This window comes from Pristis pectinata, chromosome 3 (assembly GCF_009764475.1).
Source record: "Pristis pectinata isolate sPriPec2 chromosome 3, sPriPec2.1.pri, whole genome shotgun sequence".
Taxonomy (NCBI): Eukaryota; Metazoa; Chordata; class Chondrichthyes; order Rhinopristiformes; family Pristidae; genus Pristis; species Pristis pectinata.
In genome coordinates this window covers 12687759-12709720 of record NC_067407.1, presented here as the reverse complement: position 1 = coordinate 12709720, position 21962 = coordinate 12687759, and the positions used below count along the sequence as shown (strand labels likewise).

Sequence of the window (21962 nt, the reverse complement as noted above, 5' to 3'; positions counted from 1 at the left end):
CCCAGAAGCAATTGGAGTGTTAACGCACACAAGCCTTAGCAATCACTGTGACCACCAGCGCCCCCACACTTAATACCATTGCCCAGGGCAACAACTACGTCTGCTCTGACTCATCGATCAAAAGCAAGAATTCAAGTCCAGAGTTACAAAGATAAACTATACACACCCAATGACATTCCCAAATACTCCACCCACTCCCAATGGAATAGCTTCCACCCCCCACCCAGCTCTAGGGAACTGTTCAATAAAGAAAAATTCAGAGACTTTTCAAATGCCATTGTATGGGAGGGGAACGTTTCTCGTAAAGTTCAGTGTTCAATAATTGAGCAGTAATGTTCAAACAGAAATAATCTGAAGCAAGCAACAGCAGGGATTCCTGCAGATGCTGCCTAACTTGGTAGGTATTTCTACCATTTCCTACTTATATTTCAGCTTTCCAACATCCGCAGGATTTTGCTGTTGAAAATTCCTGCAGCCTTATTTAGGTTTGTTTTGCATCAACAACGCAAGAAATACTGAAGTAGGGCCATAACCTTCCCTGAACGTGGCCTTTGACCTCTAGATTTACAATCAGCAGAACTGCATGGTTAATTTTCTATTGCTTTATTGCCTTGAGAGGACTACATTGCTCATAGTTGCAGATGTACAGGGTACATCTACAATTAGAAACACTGTAAATGCATGCCTTAGTACATTTAATTTAGACCTTCATTGTTCCTGTCAATTAAAGTGCAGCAATGTACTATAATAAAGGTGGTGACTTTATTATGTAACACGCTTAAAGACGGAGAACTGGGATCAAACCTGCAATTTGATCAATTAAAACAGACCATAACATATTAAAAAGGGACAGCCATCTGCCTAACAACATGTTATACACTGCTTCAAGAAGTTTAAAGGAATTGATGCGATAATAACGTAAGGAAATGACAAATGTTTTTAAATAACATTCCACTTAAATCGAGGTGCATACAAGAGTAACACAACTGTGAGAATCTCTTTAGGACTTCCCTATCAAAAGCAGAAATGAAATTACTTGCTTAATTCTTTGAACAAATCTGAATTGACAGCTCTGGAAAGATAAAGCAGGATCATTGACAAATGGCGTCTGCAAATAATTTGAGGGAAGTCGTTTACCATGATGATGATGGCAGCAATGATTAGAGGGAATAACAGCATAATGGTAGTAACTAGCAATAAAGAGACGAGGGCTAATGATCCAGATGCATGAGTTTGAATCCCATCATGATAGCTGGGGATCTTAAATTCTTAATTAAGTAATCTGGAATAACAAGCTATTATCAGTGAAAGTGACCAAGAAACTTCCAGACGGTTGTACAAAAAACCCATCGAAAGCAGATGATCTGTGGAAGTCCCACCACCGGCAAGTTCTCTTCCAAATCACAGACTATCCCGACTTGGAAATGTGTTAGATTTCTTGATCAATGTTGAATGAAGATTTTGGAGTTTCTAATAGTATTCTCAGAATACACTCACTGCAAGTACTGGATCATTAGCAATTACGGTCTTCTCAAAGACAATTAGGGATGGACACCCATATTTCACAATCAAATACAACAATACTTGATAGAGGTGTACAAGATGATAAGAGGCATAGATCGAATGGACAGTCAGAGACTTTTCCCCAGGGTGACAATAGCTAACACGAGGGGGCATAATTTTAAGGTGATTGGAGGAAGGTATAAGGGGGATGTCAGGGGTAAGTTTTTTTTTTACACAGAGAGTGGTGGGTGCGTGGAATGCACTGCCTGCAGAAGTTGTGGGGGCAGATACATTAGGTACATTTAAAAGACTCTTAGATAGACACACGAATGATAGAGAAATGGGGAGCTATGTGGGAGGGAAGGGTTAGAACAGGATAAAATGCTGGCACAACATTGTGGGCCAAAGGGCCTGTACTGTGCTGTAGTGTTCTATGTTCTTAATAGCACTCCCCACCCCCAGAAGTGTAGCGGTTAGCATAACACTTTACAGCGCCAGCGACCCAGGTTCAATTCCCGCCACTGTCTGTAAGGAGTTTGTATGTTCTCCCCGTGTCTGCGTGGGTTTCCTCCGGGTGCTCTGGTTTCCTCCCACATTCCAAAGACATATGGGTTAGGAAGTTGTGGGCATGCTATGTTGGCGCCAGAAGCGTGGCGACACTTGCAGGATGCCCCCAGAACACACTACGCAAAAAGATGCATTGTACTGTGTTTCGATATACATGCGACTAATAAAGAAATCTTATCTTATTCTTAAGCTGTATTTGATTGAATCGAGCATCTGACCTGATATGCATTTCACTATCTGCTTCCACCTCTATAACACTGTAACGTTGCCAGACTCTGCTGCAACCAGAGGCCATCAGCTGCAGAAACCGACATCCATACCTTACATCAGTACACACCATTCCAATACCACTCTGGCTATCTGTCACCTTTCCTCCTGCATGAAGCTCAGATGAATGAGCTCATTGCTGCCCACATCCAAATTTTCATTCACAATCCCCAAGTTTGCTGAAGTTCCAATCAGCTCCTCGTCAGCAACACCTCAATGGTAAATTTCTCTCAGCCTCACGTTCAAATTCACCCCTTAACCTAGCTCCCTTTCAAGTCCAGTGAACCTCTCCCCACCCTCCTCAGCTTACGTCCTGCAGCCCTATAACTTTCCTTGTTCCTCCAGTTCTGGCTCCTTGCACAGCACTAATGCCCATCACTCCACCTTGCCCCCAGCTGCCCTGACCCAAGCTCTGGAAGTCCTCTCTCTTAAATCCCTCTCAGTCTTCTTAAGATCCCCATTAAAGTTTACAGGCTGTCCAATGAACAGGTTCCATTTTTATAGACGTTCTCAAGTCGATTTCGTCTATGTCGGAAAATACGCATAAATAACTCGATATGTTAAACGTACCTCCACAGTATTATAATGAATGGCATCAAAAGCACACAAGACTGATTATAACAATTACTAAATATGGAGATAGAGAGGAAACTAGTTCAGCCGTTCAAAGGAACCAGTGTATGTACATATGTTGGACTCTTGAATTTATTAATATTATGGGAGCTTGTTCGAATGCAAGTGGTTTCCAATACGTTAAATGTTCTTAACTGAGGCGGCTTGCACTGCACAGCCAAAGTTTCTGGTTATCCGTTCTATTATCTCTTTGGGTCGCCCATAGAATCTTTTTTTAAACAATACCGTGCAAAGCACCTTCGTAAAGCTACCACGTTAAAAAGGTGATAAGCAAATGGGAGCGATACACACAAAATGTTGGAGGAACTCAGCAGCTCAGGCAGCATCTATGGAGGGAAATAAACAGTCGATGTTTCGGGTCAAGACCCTTCATCGGGACTGGGGATGAAGGTCTCGACCTGAAACGTCGACTGTTTATTTCCCTCCATAGATGCTGCCTGAGCTGCTGAGTTCCACCAGCATTTTGCATGTGTTGCTCAGATTCCCGCATCTGCAGAATCTCTTGTGTCTCCAATAAGCAAATGGGAGTTTTTTTAAATTACCTTGATTCATTTCAGGTATACTGTCCCATTTTGTTGCCTCTTGCTCAAAAGTCTAGTGAACTTTTGGGAGAGGGATTGCAAGGCACCATCTTTTTTCTTCCAACAGACTTGTTTTGTGAGCCACTTTCAATACCTTTTCTTTGGTCACAGATCAAATACTTTCATTACACTGGTGTTGATTTACAGATTTACTGACTCATTTTAACTGTGACCTCTTTACTTTTGCTGAACTGTTCAATTTCAATTCCCTTTAGTACAAGGCTGCAGCCTGACACTGCATCAAACATTACACTACAAGAGGACTGGACCGGATGGACATGAAACGGTGCTCTCTTAGCAGAGGACTCAGATTTAAGGTAATTGATAGAAAAAAAACGAATCACCCAAGAACGGTGGAGCTCACTGTCTGAAATGATGGCAGTGACATATGCACATCACACTTAAAGTCACTATCTACATGAAGCACTTGAAGTGCCATCGCCTACAAGGCCATGGGCATAGAGCTGGGAATGTAAAGAATGGGAGCAGGAATAGGCCATTCAGCCCTCTGAGTAGGCACTGCTATTCAACAAGATCATGGCCATCTTCTCCCTCAAACATCACTTTCCTGCCCTTTCCCTCAATTCCTATAATACCCAGAAATGTATCCAATTAACATTTTTAAGACAGGCACAGATATGATGAGCTAACATGCTGTAAAGCCCTTACACTCTACGAGTACTTAAGTGTTGGGTGTTGGTTAATTCCATAACTACACGTTTGATGTTGAGCCACACTAGGCTCAAGTAGGTACCAGTCTTAAAGTAATTTATAGGTTACAAATTTCAAGTTCATAGTCACTGAATTAGGAATGGTTTTGCATAAAATGTAATTGTATAAAGCATATAAAGTGTACAAACATCATTTCAAATCCCTGGTCATACAGCAGTAATAATTAATTTAATAAAACATTGTAAAGCCAGCAGATCCACAGGGCTTTTAGAATAAAAGACATACAGGAATGAACCTTACACATGTTACACAATAGGTAACTAGAACACTAGACATTCCATGGCAGGCACGGTAGTGTAGCAGTTAGCGTAACGCTTTACAGCACCAGTGACCTGGGTTCAATTCCGGCTGCTGTCTGTAAAAGTTTGTACATTCTCTCCGTGTCTGTGTGGGTTTCCTCCGGGTGCTCCGGTTTCCTCCCACATTCCCAAAAGACATACGAGTTAGGAAGTCGTGGGCATGCTATGTTGGTGCCGGAAGTGTGGCGACACTTGTGGGCTGCCCCCAGAACACTATTCCAAAAGATGCATTTCACTGTGTGTTTCGATGTACATGTGACTAATAAAGATATCTTATATAAAAAAAACTAAAAGGCCAGTCTCGGTAACAGTGACCATGAAACTGTTGACATGTTGCAAGACAAGAAATCTGGTTGAGTAATGTCCTTCAGGGAGAGGAACTTTCCATACTTCTGTGCTCTGGCCTGTGTGTGACCCCAGACCCACCAATGTAGTTGACCCTTCACTGCCTCCTCTACTCAAGAACAATTAGGGATGGGAAATAAACACTGGCATTGCCAGCAACACCCAAATCCACAGACAAACTAAAAAAAGTAATGGTTCAACTAATAGACAAACCAGGTAATTGCATTAACCGCACACATCAGAAGTGATTACATACATTTATTTTCCAAGGTCCACATGAAAAGGAAGAAATTAAGTTTTCAAGACACAGACTGCTTATTTGGATGATAAAAATGTTACGCTAAAACTGCTTTCCAAGTTTCCATAATTACATGGAAAGAGATTTAACTTCTGATCTGGTTTATATCAACAATACAATCAGATTAGGAAACCAATGCAAATTCAAATTCTGCACATCCAATTTGTCTCAGGGCAAATTTGAAGGCAATGCAATATAAAATATCAAAAGTGGCCAGTGACAAAATCCTACCCTCTTCCGTTGAAGACGACTCCAGCTAAAGGCAATGACAAAGCAAATCTGGAAACTGCACAACGCTTAATTTTCAGTAGACCTGAAAATGTCAATCAAATGGCCTGGAGTTTTCTGCACCAAAAACAGCAAGACAATCAGCATCAATATTATTACAGCGTTAAACTGAACAGCAAGTTCAGACATTTGTATAACAGTACACGTTGCTTTCACACCTACCTTTGTGTTAGCAAATTTACCTAGAAGCCTCTCTGATCCTTCACCCAAGTCATTAATACACATTACAAATAATTGAGGCACCAGCACTGGTTCCTCTAGCAGTTTCCCCAAATTACCCCCGCCATAGGTGCAAACACCTGCCCCTACACCACCTCCATCACCTCTATCCAGGGACCCAAACAGTCCCGTCCAGGTAAGATAGAGATTCACCTGCACCTCCTTAATATCATCTACCTGCATTGGTGCTCCAAGTGTGGCCTCCTCTACATTGGTGAGACCAAAAGCAGACTAGGTGACCTTTTTCGCAGAACACCTGTGCTCCGTCCATAATCGCAACCTGCATCTTCCCGCTGCCGGTCACTTCAACTCTCCCTCCATCACAGATTTGTCAGTCCTCGGCCTCCTCCACTGCCAGGAGAATTCCAAGTGCAAACTGCAGGAACAGCCCCTCATTTTCCATCTTGGAACCTTGCAGCCTAATGGCATGAACGTTGAATTCTTCCACTTTAAGTAGTCCCCTCAACCCCACACCTCCTCCACCCCCAACCATGCCTCTACTTTCCTTCCCTTTCATAGCCTCTTTTTTCTACCCCCCTTTTTCATCCTACCTTTGACCCATCCCCCAGTGGATCTGCTCTCCCCTCCTCCCCCACACCTGCCTATCACCAGCTTGTGTCCACCCCGCCTCCCTTCTTTTGTCCACCTATCACTGCTCTGCTTTTCCCTCCTATATATTGGGCTTCCCCTTTTCCTATCTTCAGTCCTGAAGAAGGGTCCTGACCGGAAACGTTGACCGCCTGCTTTTCTCCACGGATGCTGCCTGGCCTGCTGAGTTCCCTCAGCATCCTCCTGTCTTTCATTCCGATTCCAGCATCTGCAGTCCTTTGTTTCCCCAGCAATCTCTTCCCTTGCCTCTCATCGCCATTGGAATACATCTCATCAGGCCCTGCGGATTCATGCACTTTTAAGCTCATAAGACTGCTGATACCTCCTGGAGACACAAGAGTTTGCAGATGCTGGAATCTGGAACAACAAACAATCTGCTGGAGGAACTCAGGGGGTCGAGATGCAGGGTTTCGACCCGAAACGACAACAATTCCTCCCCACCTACTACAAATTCTGCTTGAACTGCCGAGTTTCTCCAGCAGATTGTTTGTTGCATCTAATACCTCCTTTTTAATTATACCATGTTCTAGAATTTCACTATCCCCTGCCCTGAAATTCTCCAGCTACAATATCCCCAAACTCAACGATTCAGGAACAGCTTCTGCCCTTCTGCCATCAGATTTCTGAACGATCCATGAATCCATGAACACTACCTCATTATTCCTTTCTTTGTTGCACTATTTATTTTTGTAATTTATGGATTTTATGACTTTGCACTGTATTACAACAAATTTCACATCATGTGTCACTGATAATAAATCTGATTCTGATTCTCCTTGGCGAATACAGATGAGAAGTATTCACTTAAGACCAGTCTTCTATCCTCTGGCTCTATGCACAGGATTGCCCCTTTGGTCCCCAATGATTGCCACTTTTTCCCTGGTTACCATCTTGCCCTTAATATGCTTATAAAATGCTTTTTGATTTTCTTTAATCTTATCCACCAGTGATATCTTGTGCCTGCTCTTTGCCCTCCTAATTTCATTTACAAGTACACCTCTACACTTTCTATACGCCTGAAAGACCTCCCCATTTTAAGTTCTTTATGCTTGCCGTCGGCTTCCTTTCTTCCCCTTTATCCAGCCCTCAATATCCCTCGACACAACCCAGTTATGATGCAGTCAACCTGGAGATGTGAAGTCTTGTATAACAAGGTGATATTCAGTCCGTGACACTGGTGCCTACTCTACAAGAGTTATCCTTTCAGTCAACCCTTCCTGTTAGATGTTTCTTTACCAACATGACTCCTGTCGTCTTTGAAGAAAATGTGGATTGCGTTTTCACTGCTATTTTGTAGTTAATTTTGTGCCGGTTTCCCCAAATTTGTTGCCTCAAAATCCTTTGTAGCTTTAAATGCTACAGGTCTTTGAGCTTCTTTGTTAAAATAGTATTTTAATGAGTCAGAGTTGTACAGCACAGAAGTGGACCCTTCAGCCCACCACATACATGCTGACCCTTTCGCCCATCTACATTAATCTCACTTGTCCCCGGTAGAATTGTATCCTTCCATACCTTGTCTACTTAAGCACCATCTGAATGCCTCTTAACATAGTAACCTCCTCCTCTGTAACACATTACAAAAATATCAACCACACTCTGTAACAAAAACATAGCCCTTAGATCTCCTTTAAAACTCCTCCTTGTCACCTTAAACTTATGCTCTCGTTTTAGATACCCCTATTAGAGTCACAGAGTTATACAGCACGGAACAGGCCCTTCGGCCCAACTGGTCCATGCCAACCAAGATGCCCATCCAAGCTGGTCCCATTTGCCAGCATTTAGCCCATAACCTTCTAAACATTTCCAATCCATGTACCTGTCCAACTGTCTTTTAAAAGCTCTTATACCTGCCTTATCCACTTCATCTGGCAGCTCGTTCCACATGGATACCACCCTTTGTGTAAAAAATTGCCCCTCATGTTCCTCTTAAAATTTTCCCTTCTTACCTTGAATCTATGCCCTATAGTTCTTGATACCCCAACTCTGGGAAAAAGATTGACAGAGCATTCACCCCATCATCATCCTCATGATTTTATAAAGCTCTGTAAGATCATCTTGCAGTCTCCTACGCTCCAAGACCTGTCCAACCTCTTCCTATAACTCAGTCCCTTGAGTCCTGGCAACATCCTGTAAATCTTTTCTGCACTCCCTCCAGTTTAGTAACATCTTCCCTATAGCAGGGCGACTAAAATTGAACACAATGCTCCAAGTGTGGCTTCACCAGTGTCCTGTACAGCTGCACCAGGACCTCCCAACTTTTATACTCAAATGCCCTGACTTATGACGGCCGGCGTGCCAACAGCCTTCTTTACCACCCTGTCTACCTGTGACTCCACTTTCAGGGAACCATGTACTTGTATTCCACGGTCCCTCTATTCTGCAACACTCCCCAGGACCCTGCCGTTCACTGTGAAAGTCCTACCTGGATTTGACTTTCCAAAATGCAGCACCTCACACTTACCAGAATTAAACTCCATTTGCCATTCCTAGGCCCACTTATTCAGCAGATCAAGATTCCCATTAATTTTTGATAACCATTGCCCATTATACCACTTATTTTAGTGCCATCCGCAAACTTACTTTCCTACTTACATGCCTTGTACTTTCCTAGATGACAAAGAACAATGGGCTCAGCTCTAACCCGAGGCACACCACTGGTGACAGGCCTCCAGTCCGAGAAACAACCTTCCACCATTACCTTCTGCTTTCTACCATCAAGCAAATTGTGTATCCAATTAGCCAGCTCTCCCTGGATTCCATGCGATCTAACCATCCGCAGCAGCCTACCATGTGGAACCTTATCAAAGGCCTTACTGAAGTCCATATAAACCACTTCTACCCCCCTGCCCTCATCAACTTTCTTGATCACCTCATCAAAAAAAGTTTGCAAGACATGATCTCCATGCACAAAGCCATGCTGACTACCCCTAATCAACCCCTGTATTTCCAGATGTACGCATATCTTATCCCACAGAATTCTTTCCAGTAACTTACCTAACACAGATGTTAGACTTACTGGCCGAGAGATCCCAGGTTTTTCTTTGCCACCCTTCTTATATAAAGGCACAACATTCACAACCCTCCAGTCTATGGTAGCCTCACCCGTGGCCAACAATGATGCAAATATCTCAGCCAGGACTCCGCAGTTTCTTCTCTAGCTCCACGGTGTTCTTGGATAAACCTGGTCAGGCCCTGGAGATTTGTCTACTTTCGTACCTCTTAAGGCATCCAGCACCTCCTCTACTATAATGCAGACTATCCCCAAGACCTCCCCATTTACTTTTCCTAGTTCCAAAGTCTTCATGTCTTTCTCCAAAAACAGAGGAGAAATATTCATTAAGATAGCTTTATTAGTCACATGTACACAAACACACAGTGAAATGCATCTTTTGCGTAGAGTGTTCTGGGGGGAGCCCGCAACTGTCGCCACGCTTCTGGCGCCAACATAGCGTGCCCACAACTTCCTAACCCGTACATCTTTGGAATGTGGGAGGAAAACGGAGCACCCAGAGGAAACCCACGCAGACAAGGGGAGAACGTACAAACTCCTTACAGACAGTGGCCGGGATTGAACCCAGGTCGCTGGCGCTGTAAAAGCGTTATGCTATCCGCCTACACTACCGGGCCATCTCCTGCAGCTCCACACCAAAGATGTCCCTTTGGTCTTGAGGGGCCCTATTCTCTCTAGTTACTCCTTTTCCCATAATATACTTATAAAATCTCTTTGGATTCTCCTTAATCTTCTCTGTTAAAGTTATTTAATGCCACTTTTTGCCTTCCTGATTTCCTTTGAGTACAATTCTGACATCCCCTTATACTCCTCCAGGATTCACTTGATCCCAGCTGCCTGTATCTGACCATACCTCCTCCTATTTCCTGGCCAGGGCCTCAATATTCCTCGTCATCCAGGGTTCCCTACTCCTACTAGCCTTGCCTTTCACTCTAACACTAACATGCAGACCTTGAGTTCTCAGTATCTCACCTTTAAAAGCCTCCCATTTGCCTGTGGTTTCTTTGCCCGCAAACAACCTACTCCAACCAACCTTTGCAAGCTCTTGTCTCATACTGTCAAAATTCACCTTGACTTCAGTTTAGAACTTGAACCTGTGGACCAGTTCTCTGTCCCTTTCCATAAGGATTTTAAAACTAATAGAAAAATGGTCACTGGTCCCAAAGTGCTCCCCCACTGTCACCTTAGTCACTTGCCCTGCCCTATTACCTAAGAGCAGGTCAAACTTTGCCCTCTCCCTAGTAGGACCTTCTATATATTGCCCAAGGAAACTTTCCTGAATGCACTTAACAAATTCCCACCCCATCTAAGCCTTAACTCTATGGCAGTCCCAGTCTATGTTAGGAAAGTTAAAATCCCCTACTATGACACATTTATTATTCTTACAACTCTGCACAATCTCCCTGAATATTTGTTCTTCTAATTCCTATCGACTATTTGAGGGCCTATAGTATAATCCCAACAATGTGATCATCCTCTTCTTACTTCTCAGCTCCACCCAGAAAGCTTCACTATCTCCGACTACTGCTGTGACATTCCTCTTAATCAAAAATGCAACTCCCCCTCTTCTCTTTCCTCTGCCTCTATCGCACCTAAAGCACTTGTACCCTGGAACATTTAGTTGCCAGTCCTGTCCCTCCCTTAGCCATGTTTCCATAACGGCTATAATATCCCCGTCCCACGTAGCTATCCAAGCCCCAAGTTCATCCACCTTACCAGTCAGACCTCTTGCATTGAAATAAATGCAATTTAATCCAATAGGCTTTCCTCGCTCCTGGCCATTCTCCTGCCTGTCATGCCCTTTCAACTTGCTGCGACTGACTTCTGCATCACTTTCCAGCCTCTCATTTGCTTCCCTGATGCTTGGGATCCCACCCCACCTCCCCCCACCAATCTAGTTTAACTCCACCCTAGTTGCACTAGCAAATCTGCCTGCCAGGATATCGGTCCCCCTCCAGTTCAGGTGTAACCCGTCCCTCTTGTACAGGTCACCTCTATCCCAGAAGAGATCCCAATGGTCCAAAAACCCAAATCCCTGCCACCTACACCAATTTTTCAGCCACTCAATCATTTGCCATCTCCTCCTATTTCTACCCTCACTAGCACGTGGCACTGGAAGTAATCCAGAGATTACTACCCCCAAGGTCCTGGCTTTCAACTTCTTCCCTAGCTCCCTATATTCACTCCACAGGACCTCATCCCTTTCTCTACCTATGTCATTTGTGCCAGCGTGCACAGTGACTTCTGGCTGCTCACCCTCCCCCTCCAGAATGTTCTGTAGCTGCTCGGTGACACCCTGGACCATTGCACCAGGTAGGCAACACACTATTCCAGAGTCCCTTTTGTGGCCACAGAATCTCCTGTCCACCCCCCCCCCCCCCTCTAACTATAGAATCCCTTATCATTATAGTCCTGTCTGCCTTCACCCTTCCCCGATGAGCTTCAGAACCAATCCTAGTGCCACAGACCTGGCTACTGCTGCCTTTTCCTGAACAATCATCCCACCCAACAGTATCCAAAACTATATACTTGTTTTCAAGGGGAATCCTGCACGATCTGCCTATTCCCTTTTCTTTTCCTAGTGGTCACCCAACTACCTTCTGCCTGTATATTAGGGGGAATATTTTTGACCATCTACCCTTTCTAAGCTTCTCATAATCCTTTGTACTTCTATCAGGTCACCCCCTCAGCCTCCTCTGCTCCAGGGAAAACAAGCCCAGCCTATCCAATCTCTCCCCATAACTAAAAAGTCCTCTAAGCCAGGCAACATTCTAGTGAATCTCCTCTGCACTCTCTCCAGTGCAACCACATCCTTCCAATAGTGTGGTGACCAGAACTGCACACAATACCCCAAGTGTGGCCTAACCAGTGTTTTTTTAAAGTTGAAACATAACGTCCCAACTCTAATATTCTACACCCCAAATCTGTGAAGGCAAGCAAGCCATATGCCTCCTTCAGCACCCTATCCATTTGTGTTGCAACCTTTAGGAAACTATAGACTCGAACGCCAAGGTCCCTCTGTTCATCAACATTCCTTAGCGTCCTACCATTTAATGTATGTGGTCTACCCATAATGATTTCCCAAAATGCAACAACTCACACTTGTTGGGACTGAATTCCATCTGCCAGTAATCCACCCAACTTTCCATTCGATCTACATCCTGCTGTAGCCTTGGATAATCTTCCTTGCTATCCACAACATCACCAACTTTCGTGTCATCTGCAAACTTACTAATACTCCTCCTACAATAATGGTTCTTTCTTGCTACTGAGTCCTTATCATAAAAGTCTCTTTCTTGTTCTCAATTTAATGATCCTTTTCTGGAGATCCATCGGGACATTCTACATCAGACTATTGTTTATTGACTACAGCTCTGCCTTCAATACTATAATCCCAAGCAAGCTTTTCACCAAACTCAGAGACCTAGGACTCAACATCTCCCTCTGTAACTGGATCCTTGACTTTCTAACAAACAGACCGCAATCAGTGAGAATAGGCAGCAATACCTCCGGCACGATTATTCTCAACACTGGTGCCCCACAAGGCTGCCTCCTCAGCCCTCTACTCTACTCCCTATACACTCATGACTGTGTGGCCAGATTCTGCTCTAACTCCATCTACAATTTGCAGATGATACCACTGTTGTAGGCCACATCTCAAATAGCGATGAGTCGGAGTGCAGGAAGGAGATAGAGAGCTTAGTGGAATGGTATCATGACAACCTTTCCCTCAATGTCAACAAAACAAGAGCTGGTAATTGACTTCAGGAAAGAGGGTGGTGTGCATGGACCTGTCTACATCAATGGTGCTGAGGTCGAGAGGGTTGAGAGCTTCAAGTTCCTGGGAGTGAACATCACCAACAGCCTGTCCTGGTCAAATCACGTAGATGCCACGGCCAAGAAAGCTCACCAGCGCCTCTACTTCCTCAGAAGGTGAAAGAAATTTGGTTTGTCCCCTTTGACTCTCACCAACTTTTACCGATGCACCATAGAAAGCATCCTAACTGGATGTATCATGGCTTGGTACAACAACTGCTCTGCCCAGGACCGCAAGAAGCTGCAGAGAGTTGTGGACACAGCCCAGCGCATCATGGACACCAGCCTCCCCTCCTTGGACTCTGTCTTTACTTCACGTTGTCTTGGTGTAGCAGCCAGCATAATCAAAGACCCCACCCACCCGGGACATTCTCTCTTCTCTCCTCTTCCGTCGGGTAGAAGATACAGGAGCCTGAGGGCATGTACCACCAGACAAGGACAGCTTCTACCCCACTGTGATATGACTATTGAACAGTTCCCTTAAACAATGAGATGGACTATGACCTCACGATCTACCTTGTTGTGACCTTGCACCTTATTACACTGCACTTTCTCTGTAGCTGTGACACTTTACTCTGTACTGTTATTGTTTTACCTGTACTACATCAATCCACTTTGTACTACTCAAAGTAACTGCACTGCACTGTGTAATGAATTGACCTGTACGATCAGTTTGTAAGACAAGTTTTTCACTGTACCTCGGTAGAAGTGACAATAATAAACCAATACCAATACCACATTCTTTGTCACCCAAAACAGGGCACAATATTCCAAGTGCAGTCTTTTAGTCTGTTCTTAGAACATGCAAGGTAGGCACGAGGGATCGGATGGCCTGCTTTTGCTCCCATATTCCACTGAATGGCAGGGGAGAGGTATATTAGAAGCTTGGGTGTTCTTCACGTACCCAGAGGGCTGACTATGATAGTATTGTTGCATGTTAGGTTGCTTGCCTGTTACACATCCAAGGAATAAATGTTCATGGAGAAGGGAAGAAATGCAACAAAAGGTACAATTATATTTAAAATAAACCTTAAGTGGTAAACTGATAAGTAACATAGATGAAAAGGCATGAAGGGCACTGGTTTAAAGTGGAGACACACGAAAGTGAATAATGAATTAGCTGAGGGTGCTCAAACCCACGATTTATCATTTTAGTCCCACGTAATAGAGAGAATACAAAACACATTAAAACAGACATAGTGCAGAAGTGCAGTGCTTTAGTTACTGGACTACAGATCTGGAAAGCTGGACTTACGACCTTCTTTCAAATTCCACCTCAGTGGCAAGGAAATTTAAATCTGGAAAATCTATGATTAATACAGGTGACCATGAGACTATTGAAATATTATTTAAAAAACCCTGGTTCACTAACGTCCTTTGGGGAAGGAAACCCGGACCAATACCAATACCCATTGAGTCTGACTTCTGTGTAGCTCCAAACCCACATAAATGGTTGTTATTTAACCACCCTAAGAAATAACCTAGCCTAGAAACAATGGGCTGAAAGGCTTGTTCCTGTGCAGTATTCTATGTTCAGGCACTTGGTTCTGGAGGCAATTAAGGTTTGGACAATAAATGCTAGCCTTGTCGGCAATGTCCACATCCTGTAGAACGTATATAAAAGCTACTTTAATTTAATGCCAAAATACTTCAGACTCGGGTCTCAATCATCTCTGATTATTATATCCGTAACCACCAGTGTTTTTCCCTACTGCCTTGAGGGTTCAAAACATTCTCTCCCAAAAACAATTCAAGTTTTCATAAATTAAACATATAATTAATCCAATGACCTCGAGTGAATGCCAAACACAACTTTCACACCCCAAGCATCAGCTTTCCCTGAAGTCAAAGTCACAATATTGCTGCTGTTCACAATATACACCAAATTAAAGACTAAAATTGAACAGCTGCAGATTACAATATGGGTAAACAAGAGTTGTAAGGAAGAAAACCAAATGGATTCAGAGTAACTAATCAACTATTTAGATGAAGTCAATCAATTGTGATACTTCTGTTACCTTGACATTTAGGTGTTAAGCATAATAAATACAAATGTAAAGTGAGAAAATGCACAAATGTTTCTCTGGTTCAAGTGTATGTTGCAGCACAAAACAGAGCTTCCTTATGTCACAACAAGCAGAAGTGACAGGTACATACACAGTGCAGGATGAAGGAGAGGAAACCAAACCAGTTAGAGCAAGACTCTGATAGTCCGGCACCCAGCAGATTTTCTGGACTATTGGATGTTATTTCCTGTGAACCCTAAGGTATGGCCATACAGCCAGTTTGGCTGCCTCTGGATTATTGCATTTAATTCTGGTCGCCCCATTATAGGAAGGATGTGGAGGCTCTGGAGAGGGTGCAGATGAGGTTTACCAGGGTGCTGCCTGGATTAGAGGTTGGACATGCGTTGTTTCCTCTGGAGCTGCAGAGGCTGAGGGAAGACCTGATAGGAGTTTATAAGATTACGAGAAGCATAGATAGAGTAGACAACCGGTGCTTTATTCCCAGGGTCGAAATGTCTAATACTAGAGGGAATGCATTTAAGGTGAGAGAGTGCAACTTCTATGATAGAGGGGTTTAAGAGGTCTTAGATAGGCACATGAATGTGCAGAGAATGAAGGGCTATGGACATCATGCAAGCAGAAGGGATTAGTTTAGCTAGGTGCTTAATTAGTTCGGCACAACATTGTGGGCCGAAGGGCCTGTTCCTGTGCTGTATGTTTTCAACCCAGAGAGTTTAAAGGAAGTAGGAAATATCCAAGCACTCCTGACCCCAGCTCTGGCCACACGCCCTGCCCACAATTCTGACCTCTGGCACTCCAGTGTCTGGCCACACACGTGGCCCTCAATTCAGATCCCTGCCCCAGCTACACTCTGGACCCTGGTTCTGTCTGCACACCCCAGTTGCACTCTGTGCCCCTGGCTCTCATTCCAGACTATTGAGCAGGCCAGGTGCCAGATCATTGGAGTTGCCTGCAAAATGATGAAAGGGAAATTAGGATGGTTCCTGGACCAATGCGACCTGGGAGCTAACCTCACATTCTCTTACTTACTCTCACCTATCAGCCTCCATCTCCACTGTCCCCCATCTGGCTTCATCTGCCCATTACCCCTACATCTGGTTCCACCCATCGCCTACCAGTCTCTGTCTCACCCCTCCCTCTCCCTTCTATATTCAGGACCTGCCCAGGTTATAGCAGGGTGCTGTTCCTGCAACCCAAACAGTTCACGAGTCACGAACCGAGTTCCCGCACGGCAGAAGATGCCAGCAGCTCCACGGCAACCGTCAAATCCATCCTGTTGGTCACTCAAACGCTGGACCACAGGTATGGGCTGTACACAAGTCAGGAGTTCGTAAGCTGGGCGGGACCTGTACTGGCCACCTTCCCTGTACACTTTCAATCCTGGTGCAGGGTCGTGACCCAAAACATTGACCATCTCTTTGCCTCCACAGATGCTGCCTGACCAGCTGAGTTCTTCCAGCAGTTGACTTGTTGCTCCTTACATTTAGGTGGCTGACAAAAGTGAACTTCAGTGACACAACTTTACAAATAGCTCCTGTACAATAGAAAAAGGTGAAACATAACTCTGTAGCACTGCTGCAAGATTTTTAGACCATTAACTTACTTGGTTAACTGCAATGCAAAAGGATCAAACTCGCTGTCACCAGTTGAGGCTGTCAATGCATTTGTGCCATTTTGAAATGGATGGACATCTGGAGAGTGCAGCTTGAAGTAATTCCAGAGTGCAGGATACCTAAACAAACAGAAAGTTCTGTTACAGAAAAACTGCTTTAATTTGTTCTGTTTTTTTTTAAAAATCTCTTGTTTATGTACTGGCATTTCCTGACAAATACCATTACAGGTTTTACAAAAGCAATTAACGTTACAACTTTCAAAAGATTATTCCCAAGCCAAATGCTAAGTGCTCTGAATATTCCAGTGCTAACACAAAGCTGTCAGCCACCAGAGAGCCACCCACAATTCAAAACATTGCAAGATCTGCAATAAGGAGGCTCTGGCCTGATGAAACGCCTGCCACTCCACTCAATGGGTCTTTCTTCTCTGGAGAAAAGGTGGCTCAGCAGTGGCCTAGGGGTCGGTAAAATTACGATGCGTTTTGATAGAGTGGATGCACAGAGGTTTCCTCTTGAGTGGTAGGCATAACTAGAGGTCATCATTAAAAGACAGACACCAAGAAATTCAATTAGGTAAAGAAGCTTCTTCTGAGTTCCCTGGGAGTGGTGTGAATGTGGGTGGGTAGTGATTGAAGTGGTGAGGAGATGTATTTAAGACTTAAAGGGAGGCTGGACAAGTACAGGAGGCAGAAGGGAAGAGACTGTTGCAATGATAGATTTGGAAGGGGAAAGACAGGAGGCGGCTCAAGTGAAGCATAAGTGCCAGCATGAACAGGTTGGACTGCAGGGTCCACTTCTGCTCTGTACACCCTATGCAACCAGGGGAGGCCACCGAGATTTTCAGGCAGTCTGATTCAGGAAGCTATGGTTTCAAGGCCCCCTCCAGAAACTTGAGCGCACAATCGAAGCCAACACCATTGTACAGTACTGGAGGGAGTGCAATGTTAGCAGCATCATCTTTCAGGGAAGACTCCAGACAGAAATCCCTTTCTACCCTTTCGGGTTGATGAGGCAGATCCCTTGCCACCATTTTAAGAGACAGCAGGAAGTCCATGTGATGTGGCCAATACTTATCCCCTCAAGCAACTTCACTACATCTGGTCATTATATCATTACTTGTTAGACCACAAGATATAGGAGCAGAATTAGGCCATTCAGCCTGTTAAGTCTGCTCCGCCATTCAATCATGGCTGATTTTATTTCCAACCCCATTCTCCCACCTTCTCTCCATAACTCTTAAACCCTTTACCAATCACAAACCTATCAGTCTCTGCCTTAAATACACCCAGTGACTTGTCCTCCACAGCCCTCTGTGGCAAGGAATTCTACAGATTCACTACCCTCTGGCTGAGGAAATTCCTCCTCATCTCGGTTTTAAAGGGACATCCCTTTATTCTGAGGCTGTACCCTCAGATCCTAGACTCCCCTACGAATGGAAACATCCTCTCCACGTCCACTCTATCCAGGCCTTTCAGTTGAAGCACTTTGTACATACTGTATATTGACTGCTCAGTTTCTTACATTTTAAAACCATCTCCACTACAAGTCCTTCACGGGATATAAAATAATTTGAGAGATGGTATAGAACCATAGAACACTACAGCACAGAAAACAGGCCATTCGGCCCTTCTAATCTGTGCCAAAACTTTATTCCGCTAGTCCCATCGACCTGCACCCAGTCCATAACCCTCCAGACCTCTCCCATCCATGTATCTATCCAATTCATTCTTAAAACTTAAGAGTGAGCCCGCATTTACCACGTCAGATGACAGCTCGTTCCACACTCTCACCACTCTCTGAGTGAAGAAGTTCTGCCTAATGTTCCCCCTAAATCTTTCCCCTTTCACCCTAAAGCCATGTCCTCTCGTACTAATGGGAATGGAATTTTTTTCTTTCTAAAGTGACTTGTGGTATAAACACACTTGATGAGGTAATGGACTACAGAAGAACCCTTTAGGATGACGAACAAACCAAGCATCCAATGCATCATTAGTACATAATGAAAACTCATTTTTACAGACAGGAAAGCACAATGTAAAAGAGAGAAGAAGAAAAAAATTCACACAGTGACACAAATTACGAAAAGTGCCCAACTTTCTCATTGTACAATGATTAAAAATCCAAAGCAACTGCAGATGCTGGAACACGGCAATAAAAACAAAATGCTGGAAACACTCAGCAGGTCAGGCAGCATCAGTGGAGAGAGAAAAACAGAGTTCATCTTTCAGGTTAAAGACTTCATCTGAAAGTTTGTTTCTCTTTCCACAGATGCGCCCTGACTTGCTGAGTGCTTTCAGGATTTTCTATTTTACTTTGAATCTCACACACTCCACACTGGTGTGCATCATAGAACATAGCACAGGAACAGGCCCTTCAGCCCACCAGGTTGTGCTGAACTAATTAAATGCCTAACTAAACTAATCCCTTTTGCCTACACAATGTCCATATCCCTCCATTCTCTTCATATTCCTCTAAGAGCCTCTTAAACTCCTCCATCATATCTGCCTCCACCACCACCACCCCTGGGAGCGCATTCCAGGCACCCACACATCTCAAGACAGAGTGAGTTACCCAACATTGCAAAGAATTTCTTGGCCTATCAGTGCTGGTGGAAGCAATTAGATTTAATACATTACAAGTAACATAGAAAGATAACTTGCATTTCTCGGGAACATTTCACATCCCAAACATCTTTGATGTGCAGCCATCATTATAGTGTAGGAAATGCAGTAAGTCAATTTGTGCAGAGCAAGATCCCACACTCAAAAGACATGATAATGACAAATAATCTGCTTTTATAATGATCTCGATTAGGGGATAAATTTTGCCAATGATACTGGGGATAGCTCATCCCTGCTCTTTTTCAAAACACAGACAGAACTTTGGACTTAATTAGGAAAAAAAATGCAGATGTTAGAAATCTGAAATAAAAACTGCCTCATCTCAAGGATGTCACCTCCAACAATGCAGTCCTCTCTCAATAATGCACAGGAGAGTCAGCCTTAATACCTAGTGTTCTGAAGTGGGCCTTGAACCCTCAACCCTAAAACATGGAGTGCTCGCTATTGGCCATGGCTGACACTAATTACAGCACATTACGCTAGGGTGGTGGCTTAACCTTTACTTTTCAGGTCACTAATGTTCATTTGAAGCCAACACTGATAATGTTAAACCAAAAGATTCATGAAAATACACAAGTTAGCCATATCTGAGAAGAGCAAAGATCGTTGATACTTTAGTGAGTAAGCTTTTATCCGATGACTTTGAGAAGAGGGGATAGAGAGGTTGGGGTTGTGTGCAGGAGAACTGGTTACATGTGTAGAATACTATTTCTTCATTGCCTTTGAGGACCAGTTATAAAATTCCCAGCATTTCTTGTTTTATTATTCCAGCTATTCTACAGTTACAACTATATTTTGCAGGTAGTAGTTTTGACCCAGCTTTTAGAACATAGAACAGTACAGTACAGCACGGAACTGGCCCTTTGGCCCACAATGTTGTGCCGACACAGCTATTCCCTCCTACCTACAGGAGACCCACATCCCTCTATTTTCCTTTTATTCATGTACCCATGCAAGCCCCTCTTAAAAGCCCCAATGAATTTGCCGCCACCACCCTATCAGGCAACACATTCCAGGCATCCACCACTCTCTCAGTAAGAAAAAAAAACATACCCCTCACATCTGTTTTGAACCTGCCCCCTCTCACCTTAAATGCAATTCTCACAGATAACAAACAAAAAAGATCAGTTTGTCATTTTCCGGGAACATTTGCTGGTCACAAATGGTGCTGTCTGCTCTCACTTGGGACCGCAGGATGATGCCCTGTCCATTTTTACATGGTTAAAGGCAGAGTGCACCAAAGTCAAGTTTATTGTCATATGCACAAGTACATGTATGCACAGGTGCAATGAAAAACTTACAGTATTTGCGGCAGCATCACAAGTACATAGCATCAGGTACACAACATTCAAAAAAGCATAAATTAACAACATAAATTATACATGAAAGAACACAACTAGAACAAAAAAAAGTCCACTGTAGTGCAAAGTGGTCACAGTGTTGCTATACTGAGGTAGTGAATAGGGCTGTGATGAACTACGTTCATGCACATGGTGTGTCCCAGTAACAATGCCACACTTCAGTTTGCCTTCAATGCCATTTAAAATAAAAAGGTCGAGTTTAGACTGGACTAAGAGAACAGAAGGATGTGTGCTATCTCTCCACTTCCCCAGTGACAGTGGCTCACGTTCTAGTCTAGTTCCTGCTACTCTGAAGGAAGTTTAGCGCTCTAGTGACCTCATGCAAACAGCAACTGTTGGCTTGGGGAGTAAGGATTAGCATGTGAATCTAATGACCAAAGCATTAGAACCCAACAATATTTTGCCTTCAAAATCCTGCCCTTATTTTCCCAGCTGTGGTGGCCTGGGCTAACTTTCTCCCTCCCTATGTGTAAACACTGAAGTCAGCTGTGATCTCCTTCCCACTCCAACCATCCCACCAGGCTACCAGCTGAAATCAGCTGACAGAGACTATGTACAGAACAAACTTGTACTTTTCCTGATTTGTTCAGCACATAATCACACCAGAGAGTTCATTTGTCCACTGAATGCATCACAGCCAGCCCCTTACACATGCCCTAATTTTCCAGGTAAAAAGAATAAAAGCTACGCAACCCAGTGCTCCATTTGTCCAGCATTCATCAGCATTTCATTCACAGTCAATCCCTTTTCCAATACTGCACAGATAATGGGGCATTGAAAGCTTTACTTCTCGCACTGTGCTCTTATTTATTCACAACACCAGTCCATTAGCCAAATGGTTATGGGAGCTTTCATTGGCAAATTGGTTTACTATTGTCACATGTACCGAGGTACAGTGAAAAGATTGTCTTGCATACCGTCCATACAGATCAATTCATTACAACAGTGCATTGAAGTAGTACAGGTTAAAACAATAACAGACTGCAGAATAAAGTGTTACAGTTACAGAGAAAGTGCAGTGCAGGTAGACAATAAGGTGCAAGGTCATAACAAGGTAGATTGGGAGGTCAAGAGTCCATCTTATCAGACTGAAGAATCGCTCAATAGTCTTATGACAGCAGGATAGAAGCTGTCCTTGAGCCTAGCGGTGTGTGCTTTTGGCTTTTGTATCTT

At 43.8% G+C, this 21962-nt stretch overlaps 1 protein-coding gene across 3 annotated transcripts in view; it reads right to left on the bottom strand.

The window, feature by feature from the left end:
* LOC127567935 (volume-regulated anion channel subunit LRRC8D-like) overlaps positions 1-21962 on the bottom strand; it is a 73463-nt gene that overhangs the window by 36542 nt on the left and 14959 nt on the right. For 2 of the 3 annotated variants that reach the window (XM_052011152.1, XM_052011154.1), the window contains exon 2: positions 16798-16926. The gene's annotated coding sequence lies outside the window, so the exon portion shown is untranslated. Of the gene's footprint in view, positions 1-5445; positions 5571-16797; positions 16927-21962 lie in introns of those variants that run through there. The other variant, XR_007955960.1, reaches the window with a different exon arrangement.